This window comes from Pristiophorus japonicus, chromosome 5, assembly GCF_044704955.1.
Source record: "Pristiophorus japonicus isolate sPriJap1 chromosome 5, sPriJap1.hap1, whole genome shotgun sequence".
Lineage (NCBI taxonomy): Eukaryota > Metazoa > Chordata > Chondrichthyes > Pristiophoridae > Pristiophorus > Pristiophorus japonicus.
The window spans coordinates 84,540,742-84,553,852 of NC_091981.1; the positions used below are offsets into that span (position 1 = coordinate 84,540,742).

At 40.9% G+C, this 13,111-nt stretch overlaps 1 long non-coding RNA gene across 1 annotated transcript in view; it reads left to right on the forward strand.

Annotated features, from left to right (window-relative positions):
* Positions 1–12,041, forward strand: part of LOC139263843 (uncharacterized) — a 52,000-nt gene extending 39,959 nt beyond the window's left edge. The window contains exon 3 of the long non-coding RNA XR_011593227.1: positions 11,977–12,041. This is a non-coding gene — a long non-coding RNA (uncharacterized lncRNA). The remainder of the gene's footprint in view (positions 1–11,976) is intronic.
* The last annotated feature ends 1,070 nt before the right edge of the window (positions 12,042–13,111 follow it).

Consider the following 13,111-nt stretch of genomic DNA (forward strand, 5'->3'; position numbering starts at 1 on the left):
GAGGTATAGAATTGAAATGTAGGGAAGATATGTTAAACCTTGGTTAGACCACACTATGGGCTGGAAACTGGCCAGCCTTGCGCCCACTTTTTCGGCGATATTTCACCGTTTTTGATGTTTAAAAGGTGATCAGCTAAATTGGCCAAAGTCTTGCGCTGGCAGTTTAGAAATACCCTTGAAAAGCGGACCACTGGTGTGCAAGACAAAAAAAAGCGCTATCGCTTTAAATTGGCCGTTTGACGCACCCGTATTCTGGGTGAAAAAAAACGCCCGAGAAAAGCCTGCGTTGCAGCCCCAGAAACAGCAGTAAGTATGAAGACCTGCAAAAAAGGTAAGTTATAGTTTTTATTTTTAAATTCTTTTTCAGCGATTCGCTAGATAAGTGTCTTGTGAATGTTTTGTAATTTTTTTTATTTTTTGTTTTTTGTAATTTCTTTTTGTGTTTTTCCCTCTCCCAGGGCCTGTCTTTTAGCGGTAATCGGCCTCGGATTAAAGTTGGCGAGGACCGCGGTTTCCTTGTGCGAATCCTTGTGCAACAGTGATTTTTTTAGCCAATTTTAGGCCTCTAAAAAATAGCAGAGTGATTAGCTGTATTTTTGGCAAAAAATGTCCAAAAAAACCGCTATCACCAAAAGACCAATTTAGTGCGTACAGTTCTGGTCGCCATATTATAAAAAAGATTTAAAAGCACTGGAGAGCATGCAGAGAAGATTTACAAGGATGATACCAGAAATGCAAGAGTATACATAAAAGGAAAGAATGAACACGCTGGGTCTCTTTTCTCTTGAGAAAAGAAGGCTGAAGGTGACCTAATAGAGGTCTTTAAAATTATGAAAGGTTTTGATAGAGGGGATACAGAGAGAATGTTTCCACTTATGGGGAAGAGCATAAGTAGAGGCCATCAATATAAGATAGCCACCATGAAATCCAATAGGGAATTCAGAAGAAAATTCTTTACCCAATGTGTGATGAGAATGTGGAACTCACTACCACAGGGAATGGTTGAAATGAATAGTATAGATGCATTTAAGGGGAGGCCGGACAAGCATATGAGGGAGAAGGGAATAGAAGGTTATGCTGACAGATTTAGATGAGGAAAAACGGGAGGAGGCGTGAGTGGAGCATAAATGCCAGCATGGACTGGTTGTGCCAAATGGCCTGTTTCTGTGTCATAATCCTATGTAATCCTATGTAAATTGGAACAACGCCCAGCAAAATGACCAACCATGATGTTTTGTGTTGTTAAATATTGACAAAAAAATTCTTGCTTGCTAATTGATACAATTAAATCTGTATTATTCTATCAATTTGTTTTGAATGTGCACTGATATACAGTATAATTAAAAATAATAACACCAACACTCCTCAGAATCCAGGTTAATATTGTTCAACATGTAAGGTTGAAAAGGGTAAATGCTGATGCTGTTACCTGTATCTATATTCTGAATGCTAGTTAAAGATTGCCTTGTATGTAAATGAATGATTTTTCTCATGTACAATAATTTTATCCACAGCCTATAACTCGGGCACGTTGTTTCTCTATGTATTAAAGGTGCTGCCAAGTCTACCCAGCATCTGAAGTATTAACTCACAAATTGGAATTTAAGTTTCTAAAGTGTATTGTTGTTTCTGGCACGGAGCCTCTCCAATACTACTGAATGAACCTAAACATTCCAGACTTTTATTGTTGAAGGGAGTAATTAAAATTCACAGGAGCAGACCTCTTGTGCCATTGAGTGCTTCATTTGTGGTTTGTATGTGCAGTTACATTAACTTCTACAGCCTCTTTTCATTATAACGCTATTAGTCATTGAAGATTGATCAATATATCATGTATAGAACATCCTGAATGGGAATGCCTACGCTCATTGTGGACTTGCTGATAATTACTTCTTTTTCAAGCTGGCTTGTAAGAACAAGTAGATAAAGAAAGAGTGAGAGAAATATAGCAGGCGGTTTATAAAAGAAAAGAGAGGGTATGCATAATTGAAAAAGTTAGGAGGGGGGCATTGAGAAAAAGAATAATATCAGAGAGTAAAATTATCAAAGGAGGAAATGAAACATAAATAAAAAATAAAAAGCTGATTGCATTATGTTTTGAAATGGAGGCGCAATTTTTCCACCGGAACACCTCATTAGCCTTTGTTTCTGGGGCATTTGGATGAGGGGAAAAGGAGAGAGAGTCATATGCCAGGTCTTCAGTCCAGTAAAGGATGATGTGCTTTTCCAGCTGGGTGAAGGGCAAGCAGTAGAAACTCGCACTTGAAATAGTTGAGAGCTTCATTATAATATTTAAATGATGTGGAAGACTGTTCTGAAGACTTTTGCATTTTTTTTCTGTACTTTACGCCATTTCTAAAGCCTTTATAAACAACACTCATTGTAACCAGGCAGCTAGGGTTGCCAAGCGATGGGCAGTGAAAGTCAGTAAATTTAGAGGGGCAAAAGTAAACTTCCTTTTGCTGCTTTGGAGGCCATTTCTGACCCATTTTTCTTAATTTGTTTTTATTTTTCTCTCATGTCATATAAGTTCTCATGGGCCTTTCTGCCAATTGATGTTGTCCTCCCCATAGCACAAGTGTTGCCATCAATGGGTTTTCCAATGGGAACCCCCCACTGTCAGGTGCTGGGAAGGAAAGGGGACTGTTTCTCTGTGCCTCAGTTACCTCCGACATTGACACTGGAAGGTGAGGTCCAGTGCCAGCACAGCCCCCAAGAAAGGATCTAAATGTTGGACTTTCAAATCTTCCCTCAATGAAACTCAGGAATCTTTATGAGCCAAAACACTCGTTAAACTACAAGACGCACAAATCGGTCAAAAGGCCTCTTTGTTTATGTGAAACTAACAAGGAAGCATTGTTGGCTGACTAAAGCTAAATTGGATGTTGACGTCTTTAAATAGCACTCCGCCAGCCGACATCCGACTGAAAGCTGCTTCCTCTACCAGTTGTTGTTAATGGCAGGCACACCAGCAGGGGGACGACAGGGAAGTTAGCATCCGGGTTGCTACTGGGGCGCTGCGCATGGCAATGATGTCACAATCTCTGGGCGCAGGAGATCGGGGCGCAACATCTTACCGCCGCCGCAAAATTCCCGCCAAATTTAGTGGGAGCCACTGATCGCGCCGCACCCGGTCGCGAAACCATTTGTGCCCCATTATCATCCACTGGAGGTGCTAACAGGAGGTGCAAAGGAACCCAATTTCACCCCCAAATGTATGAGAGTTGCTCTGTGTGTACTTGCTGGTACCTCTACACCTGCATCTGCAGTCAAAGGTGACCAGACTACACTTTGGCAGATGATTCATGCAGGCGGTATCTCAAACTCTCACTGTAGGTTGTATCAGCAAGCATGATGGCACAATATGAAGCCCTAGCTAATTCTTATGCTGAATGTCATACAGAAGCACCCCAATAACAGCATGCCAAGCTTTACATGTTGCAACATGACGAAAGGTATGCCAGGGGGATCAACAACCAGTGAAGCCTGACTGGTCGTCGCTGCCTGGGTGTCACCAATCGTATCTGGAGGCACTGTCACACCGACCTGACAATGACTGTGGAGAAGTGTCTTCACAGGGCCTGGGTCAGACGAGCCAGAATCATTTGTTGTATGTACACCAGTTCCTAACTTGCACCATAGGGTGGGACTAGTCAGCTGCGGTCTCAAGCCACCTTAATTTCTGTCTGTCATTTGACCCTTCAGCCATGATAAAAACAGGTAATGGGTGAGATACATTTTGAGACTTTGTAAAAGCTTAAAAAAAATTCCTCCATTAATTGTCCCCATCCCTTTTAGTTTCATGATACATAAATTTCCTTTCCTACCACTAGTGTGCTCCCCCCGCTTATCCCAGTCTGCACCTGGATTTGTGAATAAAGATGCAAATAAGCTGATCCAGGTAATTTGAGTATTAACACATTACAGGGGTAATTTTGACTTTATGTGACAGTGTAAAATGGATGATAACGAATCAGCTGCCAGTTTTACATTTCTCTCAATTTTTATTTTCATTTCAATGCAAATTTAGTAACAGTTCTTAAGCTTTAAGACCCAACTTGAGGGTCAAATGAAGAAGTGTGCCCCAAAAATGTTTTAAAAATAATTACTTCTTGATTACTTGTTTGGGGAGAGAGGGGACATGAAAAAAATTACTAAAATTGTGTTGTACTTTTTAATAGCGAATGTGTTTCTTCTTTAAAATTTAAATGTATTTTTCAAATATTTTGGCTATATTTTGAGTTCTTTTTGAAAATTGAAAGTCCATGTATTAAAAGGTTTATTATCTCCTGTATGATGAGTAAGGTAGTTCTAAAAATGTATTTCTTTTGTTGTCATAGTTTAAGTCTCGCCTCTCAATAAGGAGGTTGTGGATTCAAGCCCCTTTGCAGGACTGGAGTCCAAGGGATAAATCTTAATTTTCACCGCTGAAATAGCATGTATAATAGGTGCCTGATATGTAACTGCCGGTTATCAACTCAATTGTGAAAGTTAAAATCTACCCCTTTAATCTAGGCTGACAGGTCAATATAGCACTAAGGGAATACTGCATTGTCGGAGGTGCTGTCTTTCGGATGAGATGTTAAACTGAAGCTCTATTTGCATTTTCAGGTGGACATAAAGGGCCCAAAATTGCCCAGGAGTTGCTCCACTTTTTTTGGAGCAACTTGATTTTTCTGGAGTATCTTAAAAATCACAATTTTGCAAATTCAATTTGTGCCAGTATAAGTGAGATAGTTAGGATTTTTTTTAGTTTAGTTTAGTTTTGTTCAAAAGGGGGCGTTACCAGCCATGCACGCCCTTTTTGGCTATTGAAGCCACTTTGGACAGCTAATAGTTGCTCCAAACTAACTTAGGCCAGTGTATGTGGCCACTTGTGGCCGCACAGAAAACCCTTGCAGAAAGTTAAGAAATCAGCGCAGGTAGGTACTTAATGACTTGACTAAATAATGTGAATAGGATCAAACAGCTATACAGGACATCATATGACAAACTTCGCAAAATTAATTTACTATACAACAGAAGCATTCATGGAAGCTTAAACTACAAAAATAAAAGAAGTAAAGAGACAAAACATATTTGCATAATTTTTTCAAAATATCCAAATAAAAAATAGAAATACTTCCTGCTCGCAATTCTTATGTTCTTGTGTAGGAAAGTATTTTCATCAACAGGGTTAAGGAAAGTCTTGAGTAAGCTCATTAGAATTATTGGCAACACAGTTATTAAACCCCCCTCCCCCCCAGATCAAAACTCCCCCCCGGGATCAAAACTCCTCCTCCCAGATCAAAACTCCCCCTCCGGGATCAAAACTCCCCCTGGGATCAAAACTTCCTGCCCCCCCGGATCAAAACTCTGCCCCCCCCCCATCAAAACTCTCCCCCGCCCCATCAAACTTTTGAGATGGATTTCAAAATAGACAATTCTACCTGAACCTTTGCATGGAAATGTCCTCAAGTCATCAAGTTGTGTGTAGAATATAATGCAGGCAGCCAACAAAAGACCCAACTGCATGTGTGAAGCTTTTAATTTATATGAGATAGCTATATATTCACTTCTAAGGATCAGAAAAAACGAACATAAGGAATAAGAGCAGGATTAGGCCGTACGGCTCTTCGAGCCTGCTCCGCCATTCAATAAGTTCATGGCTGTTCTGATCTTGATTGCAACTCCACTTTCCTGCTTGTTCCCCATAACCCTAGACTCCCCTATAGTTCAAGTCTCTGTCTATCTCAGCCTTGAATATATTCAATGCCTCAGCCTCCACAGCTCCCTGGGTTAGAGAATTCCAAAAATTTGGTATTTATCGACATTTATCGTCCGGCCTGGAAGTTCAACCCCCGGTGTGAAATTCTGCCCTTCTGCCCCTCAACGGAGGCAGAGCGCAATCGGAGGCACTCCGCATCTGTGGAGGCATGCTCCCGGGACGGTAGTGTAGCACTACGGAGCCCAGTGCCCCGCCAGCAATATTAGCGCTATGGCGCTGACACTCAAGAATGTCCCTCCCCTTTAATTAAAGGGGAGAGCTGCTGTGCACTCTGCAGTCTCTTTGGCAGCTGCCCTCCACTGGTCCAACAGTCCGGCACCCATAATGGAGTGCCAGTCTGCAGGTTGGCGGCCTGGTCGAGGCGATGGCCGCCATTATTAGTCCGACAGAAGAGTCGGCCAACAGCAAAATATAGTGGTGAAATCGGCCGGTGCCATCCTCACGGCTCAGGGGGAAATTTCCCCAACGAGGTGCAAAGGGGTTGGTGCGAGGCGGTGAAGGGTTGATGCGTACAGCGATGACATTATCGTTGTGCATGCGCCAGCCCTGGGCACAAAACTTGGAATGCGGCACGAGTGACACAATGCCCCCCCCAAACCTCTGGGTCAATTTCTCCGGTGGTGCAATCGATCCCTTCCCCTGGGTGATAACCTCATTGCACCCCATTATCGCTCCCTTTCACGCAACTTGTTTTCCCACCTATCTTTGTATCGGCAGCAAATTTGGATACAATACACCTGGTTCCTTCATCCAAGTCATTAATATAGATTATAAATAATTGCAGCCCCAGCACTGATCCCTGTGGCACCTCACTAATTACAGTTTGCCAACCTGAAAATGACCCATTTATCTCGACTCTCTGTTTTCTGTTAATTAGCCAATCCTCTATACATGCTAATATATTACCCTAACACCATGAGCTCTTATCTTGTGCAGTAACCTTTTATGTGGCACCTTATTGAATGCCTTTTGGAAATCCAAATACAGTACATTTACTGGTTCCCCTTTGCCCACCCTACTCATTACATCCCTAAAGGACTCTGATAATTCTGTCAAACACAAAGTTCTACATACCAGACACCAAAGATTGATGAGAGGACTGTCGGTTGATTTGCCCTGCTCAGTTCATGCAGACAGTGCTTCACTTCTCCTGACTGTCCTTCCTGACAGATTATTAGATTAGCTCGTTTTATGACTACCAAAATGAGCAGATGTATTTCATTTGGTGGCTTTATTCTGTGATATGTTGTAACATTGTGCTATGTCATAAATGAACACTTCAAAATAAATGTTTTCACAAGTAAAGAATACACATTTGAAGGCTGCATGAGAATGCTTCATTCAGTTAAATGAATAGAGTTATGTTTAGAACATTTCCTTAAATCCACAAGATGACAGCAATGGAGATGTACTTGTTCACTACCAGAAAATATAATCCATGACTATCAGAGATTAAACATACTCATGTACACCAGTAAATTGCATGTCATTGGCATTTGAATGGGATATCCTTCTATCCAAGCGCAGTGTGAAATAAAATGATGTTGAATAAAGCAATTTAGGCTGGATCATGAGCAACTTTTTGGCTTGACTTTGCTTTTTAATGTAACAGTACTGTTAAATATAATACTCAATGAAATACTATCAGCAAGGTAATACCCTGCATCGTTAACTTGTAAGGACATTGTCAAGTCACATGTTTCCTTTTTAATTCTTACCAGTTCCTACTGAAATATTTAAAGATAATTACTGGTTTTGGTGATCCCGGCTGGACTCATATTGAGTCAAAGAGCTGTACATCTCAAGGTTTTATCGGTGGATGATAGCTTTTCTTTCTACTCTTAATGGCCAAAAATAGTTGAACTGCTGATCATTCTTCTGGATTTAGTCAGACTAACATGTGGCAAAAAGGATGTTGATAATTAACATTCTAGGGGCTAGAAATTGATCAAAGGCAGCCACTGCCTTTTTTTGCAGGGTTTCATACCTACTGTCCATCGAATGGCTGCTCCGACTGGGCGTTTTTTTTTTGCAGAAGTACGGATCACCACTCCCACCAAACTCGGGCAGGAACAGTTTTCCCAGCATTGCACGCCGGCAGTCTCCTCCCCAGCGGTATTTCAAAACCACTGCCGTGAGCCCCTGATGAAATTCCCAAAGGATGAAAGACCGCCTAAAACAAGGAAATACCGCCCCAGAAACGCGGCGGTAGGCTGATCAATTTCTAGCCCTATATATTCTGGGTAATACTGCCGTTTGCTAATCTTGCAGCACACTGTACGATCATTGACAGGTGACTAGACATTATAGCTAAATCCTCGGTGTGACAGCGAGGGAAACAGTGACTGGGGTAATGAAAAGGACTGGAGGTCTAATTCTGGGACTGCTGATGTTAGTATTCTCATACAACGTTCCATTTCTGGAAATGCTGTTTAGTCAGGGTTTAATAATATCAGCTCCTGGGTAATCCTTGCCACTGGACCAAGACCTAGCTCTGTCAAGCCCGTGTGGTGGCTGGTGTGCAACGGTCACCCCACGTTAAAAAAATGCACACACAGGCATCTTCCACTCTTCAGGATGTAGTTCTGGTTCTTCATTGAACTCGTCCTTTTTTTTTCGGCGTGGAAGCAAGTCACCTTTGTTTCGAGGGACCCCCTACGATGATGATGATAATAATATCCTAGGCCTTTTCTATCTTTAATGAGCACTGGGACTTCAAACTGAAGTGAAATACATGAAAAAAGTACAAATGATGCTTTCTACTGAAACTATTTTCCTGATATGATAAAAAATTGATATTACTTAAAAATGTTCTGTTTGATGACTTGGAAGTATAGGATTTATCAATCTCTTAGGGTCTGAAAAATAGTTTCCACATAAGACCATAAGAACATAAGAAATAGGGGCAGGATTAGCCTATTTGGCCCATCGCGCCTGCTCCGCCATTCAATAAGATCATGGCTGATCTGATCATGGACTCAGTTCCACTTCCCTGTCCACTCTGCATAACGCTTTACTCCCTTTTCGCTCAAAAATCTGTTCAATGACCCAGCCTCTACAGCTCTTTGGGACAGAAAATTCCATAGATTTACAACACTCTGAGAGGAGAAATTCCTCCTCATCTCAGTGTTAAATGGGCGGCCCCTTATTCTGAGACTATGTCCCCTAGTTTTAGTTTTGCCTATGAGTGGAAATATCTCTCCACCTTGTTGAGCCCACTCATTATCTTATATGTTTCGATAAGATCACCTCTCATTCTTCAGAACTCCAATGTGTATATGCCGAAACTACTTGATCTATCTTCATAAGTCAACTCACTCATCTCCAGAATCAACAGCCTCCAATGCAAGTATATCCTTGCTTAAATACAGAGACCAAAACTGTATGCAGTACTCGAGGTGTGGCCTCACCAATACCTTGTACAGTTGTAGCAGGACTTCTCTGCTTTTATACTCTATCCCCCTTCCAATTAAGGCCAACATTCTATTTGCCTTCTTGATTATTTGCTGTACCTGCATACTAACTTTTTGTGTTTCATGCACAAGGACCCCAGGTCCCTCTGTACTGCAACACTTCGCAATTTTTCTCCATTTAAATTGTAATTTGCTTTTCTATTTTTTCTGCCAAAGTGGATAACCTCACATTTTCCCACATTATACTCCATCTGACAAATATTTGCCCATCACAGCCTGTCTATATCCCTTTGTAGATTTGTTGTGTCCTCCTCACAATTTGTTTTCCCACCCATCTTTGTATCATCAACAAACTTGGCTACATTATACTCGGTCCCTTCATCCAAGTCATTAATATAGATTGTAAATAGTTGAGGACCCAGCACCGATCCCTGTGGCACCCCACGAGTCACTGTTTGCCAACCAGAAAATTATCCATTTATCCCGACTATCTGCTTTCTGTTAGTTAGCCAATCCCCTATCCATCCAAAAAGTTAGTATTACCCCCCCAACCCGTGCACTTTTATCTTGTGCAGTAACCTTTTATGTAGCACCTTATCGAATGCCTTCTGGAAATCCAAATACATAAGAACATAACATAAGAACATAAGAAATAGGAGCAGGAGTAGGCCATATGGCCCCTTGAACCTGCTCTGCCATTTAATACGATCATGGCTGATCCAATCATGGACTCCACTTCCCTGCCCGCTCTCCATAGCCCCTTATTCCCTTATCATTTAAGAACCTGTCTATTCCACTGGTTCCCTCATATCCACCTTGCTCGTTACATCCTCAAGAACTCCAGCAAACTTGTCAAACATGATTTTCTTTTCATAATACCATGCTGACTCTGCTTGATTGAATTATGCTTTTTCAAATGTCCCACTACTGCTTCCTTAATAATGGACTCCAGCATTTTCCCAATGACAGATGTTAGGCTAACTAGTCTAACTATTCCATAGTTTCCTGCTTTTTGTCTGCCTCCTTTTTTAAATAGGGGCATTACATTTGCGGTTTTCCAATCCGCTGGGACCGCCCCAGAATCCAGGGAATTTTGATAGATAATAACCAATGCATCCACTATCTCTGCAGCCACTTCTTTTAAAACCCTAGAATATAAGACATCAGGCCCAGGGGACTTATCCACCTTTACTTCATAGTGATAGTGATTGTATTAAGTTCTTCCCTCCCTACAGCCTCTTGATTATCCACTATTGGGATGTTTTTAGTGTCTTCTACCGAGAAGACCGATACAAAATATTTGTTCAACGTCTCTGCCATTTCCCTATTCTCCATTATTAATTCTCCAGTCTCATCCAAAAGGGGACCAACATTTACTTTAGCTACTCTTTTCCTTTTTATGTACCTGTAGAAACTCTTACTATCTGTTTTTATATTTCGTGCTAGTTTACTCTCATAATCTATCTTCCCTCTCTTTATCATTTTTTTAGTCATTCTTTGCTGGCTTTTAAAAGTTTTCCAATCCTCTGGCCTCCCACTAGTTGTGGCCACATTGTATGCCCTTGTTTTCAATTTGATATCATCCCTTATTATCTTAGTTAGCCACTGATGCTTATCCCTTCTCTTACAATCTTTCCTTCTCATTGGGATGTATTTTTGTTGCGAGTTATGAAATATCTCCTTAAATGTCTGCCACTGCTCATCAACCGTCCCTTACTTTAATCTATTTTCCCAGTCCACTTTAACCAACTCTGCCCTCATATCTTTGTAGTCTCCTTTATTTAAGCTTAGGATCCTGGTTTGAGAACCAACTTTCTCACCCTCCAGCTGAATTTGAAATTCACCATGTTATCGTCACTCATTCCTCAAGGATCCTTTACTACGAGATCATTTATTAATCCTGTCTCATTACACAATACTAAATCTAAGATAGCCTGCTCCCTGATTGGTTCTGCAATGTACTGTTCAAGGAATCTATCCCAGATACACTCTATGAACTCTTCCTCAAGGCTGTCCTGGCCAATTTACTTTGTCTAATCAATATGAAGGTTAAAATCGCTTATGATTATTGCCGTTCCTTTACTGCAAGCCTCCATTATTTCTTGATTTAAACTCAGTCCAACATTGTAGCTACTGTTAGCAGGCCTATAGACTATGCCCACCAGCAACTTTTTCCCCTTATTATTCCTTTTCTCTACCCAAACTGATTCAACATCTTGACCCTCTGAACCAATATCATTTCTCACTAATGCACTGATCCCGTTCTTTATTAACAGCGCTACTCTACCTCCTTTTCCTTTCTGTCTGTCCTTCCGAATTGTCAAATATCCCCGAATATTTAGTTCACAGTCCTGGTCACCTTGCAACCACGTCTCTGTATTGGGTATCAGATCACACCCATTTGTATCTATTTATACCGTCAACGCATCTATTTTGTTCCGAATGCTAGTGCATTCAGATAAAGAGCTTTTAAATATGTTTTTTTTACCATTTTTCCTGCTTTGACCCCACTTTCTGATTCACCTTTATGGTTATACACTCTGTCCCTTCCTGTTTTAAGCAAGCAAATGTGTAATGCAATATAAGCAGATTAAAAAAAAGGTTTATTTTGAATTGATGGTCAATCTTAAAATTGTATGTCAATGGACAAAATATATTTTTGTAAACCATACTGAAATGATGTTATATGCTAAAGTATTGCCAATATTGGTTTTATTAACTTCTCAAAATTCTGAGTGAAATATTCTTTTGGACTCTTAGGCTAACTTTTAACTTGTCAAAGTTTTCTGCTTCCAGGCTCTATATTTCTTCCTCTGAACACCTTTACAATCGAAGCCCTTGATCAGCTTGTGAAAACTCCGTGAGGCACCGTTCCACGGCGCTGCATTGAATTGTATCATTCCATGAATTACAGTGCATTATAATGCTTGAATTTTATGTTGGAAAACTGCAATAAAAATTACAATAAAGTAATCTTTTGGGAACACTTTTCTAGCACAAATGGCAGTCTGCATTGTAGAAGTAATATTGAATGATGAACTGTTTTGGTATATTGAACCATTAATTCAAATGTACGCTGCATTTAATTCCACTTTCATATTATTCCATCATTTTACACCATCTTTAGTATTGAAGCAGATGGTCAAATTTGGAGAAATATGTTTACAGATCAAATATCTAAGTTGCTGCTGGTCCATAAAACTACCCCATTATATAAGGAAATAATGCTCATCTTTGCCTCAACCATTCCCTATCTATCGATCTGCCTTGTAAAGCCACACAGTGGAATGAAATTCCTTGCCCTTCGCTGGTCAGAAATGGGATGGCAGCTCTCTGAAAATTGAAAGCTGAATTTATTGTCCAGTACCCACTCCAAATTGGCCCGCTGCCATTTCTGACTCATTGAAGAAAGGGGAGGCAAAAGTGTCTGCCTCTTTCCGGCAGAATTCATTTGTAGAACTCCATGTGATTTTCAGGTACCGATAGATGGAGTGTGTGCATTGTCTATCCATTTATTCTAAGCATACAGTGACAAGCTGGTTAGAAAATTAAGGTAAGGATATCAATTTATTTGTTATTCATTCCTGGGATGTGGGTGTCACTGGCAAGGCCAGCTTATTGCCCATCCCTAATTGCCCTTGAGAAGGTGGTGGTGAGCCGCCTTCTTGAACTGCTGCAGTCCTTGTGGTGAAGGTACTCCCACAGTACTGTTGGGAGGGAGCTTCAGGAGTTTGTCCCAGCGGCGATGAAAGAATGGCGATATATTTCCAAGTCATGATGATGTGTAACTGGGAGGGGATCTTGCAGGTGATGGTGTTCCTTTGCGCCTGCTGCTCTTCTCCTTCTAGATGGTAGAGGTTGTGGGTTTCGGAGGTGATGTTGAAAAAGCCGTGCATCTTGTAGATGGTACATATGGCAGCCACGGTGTACA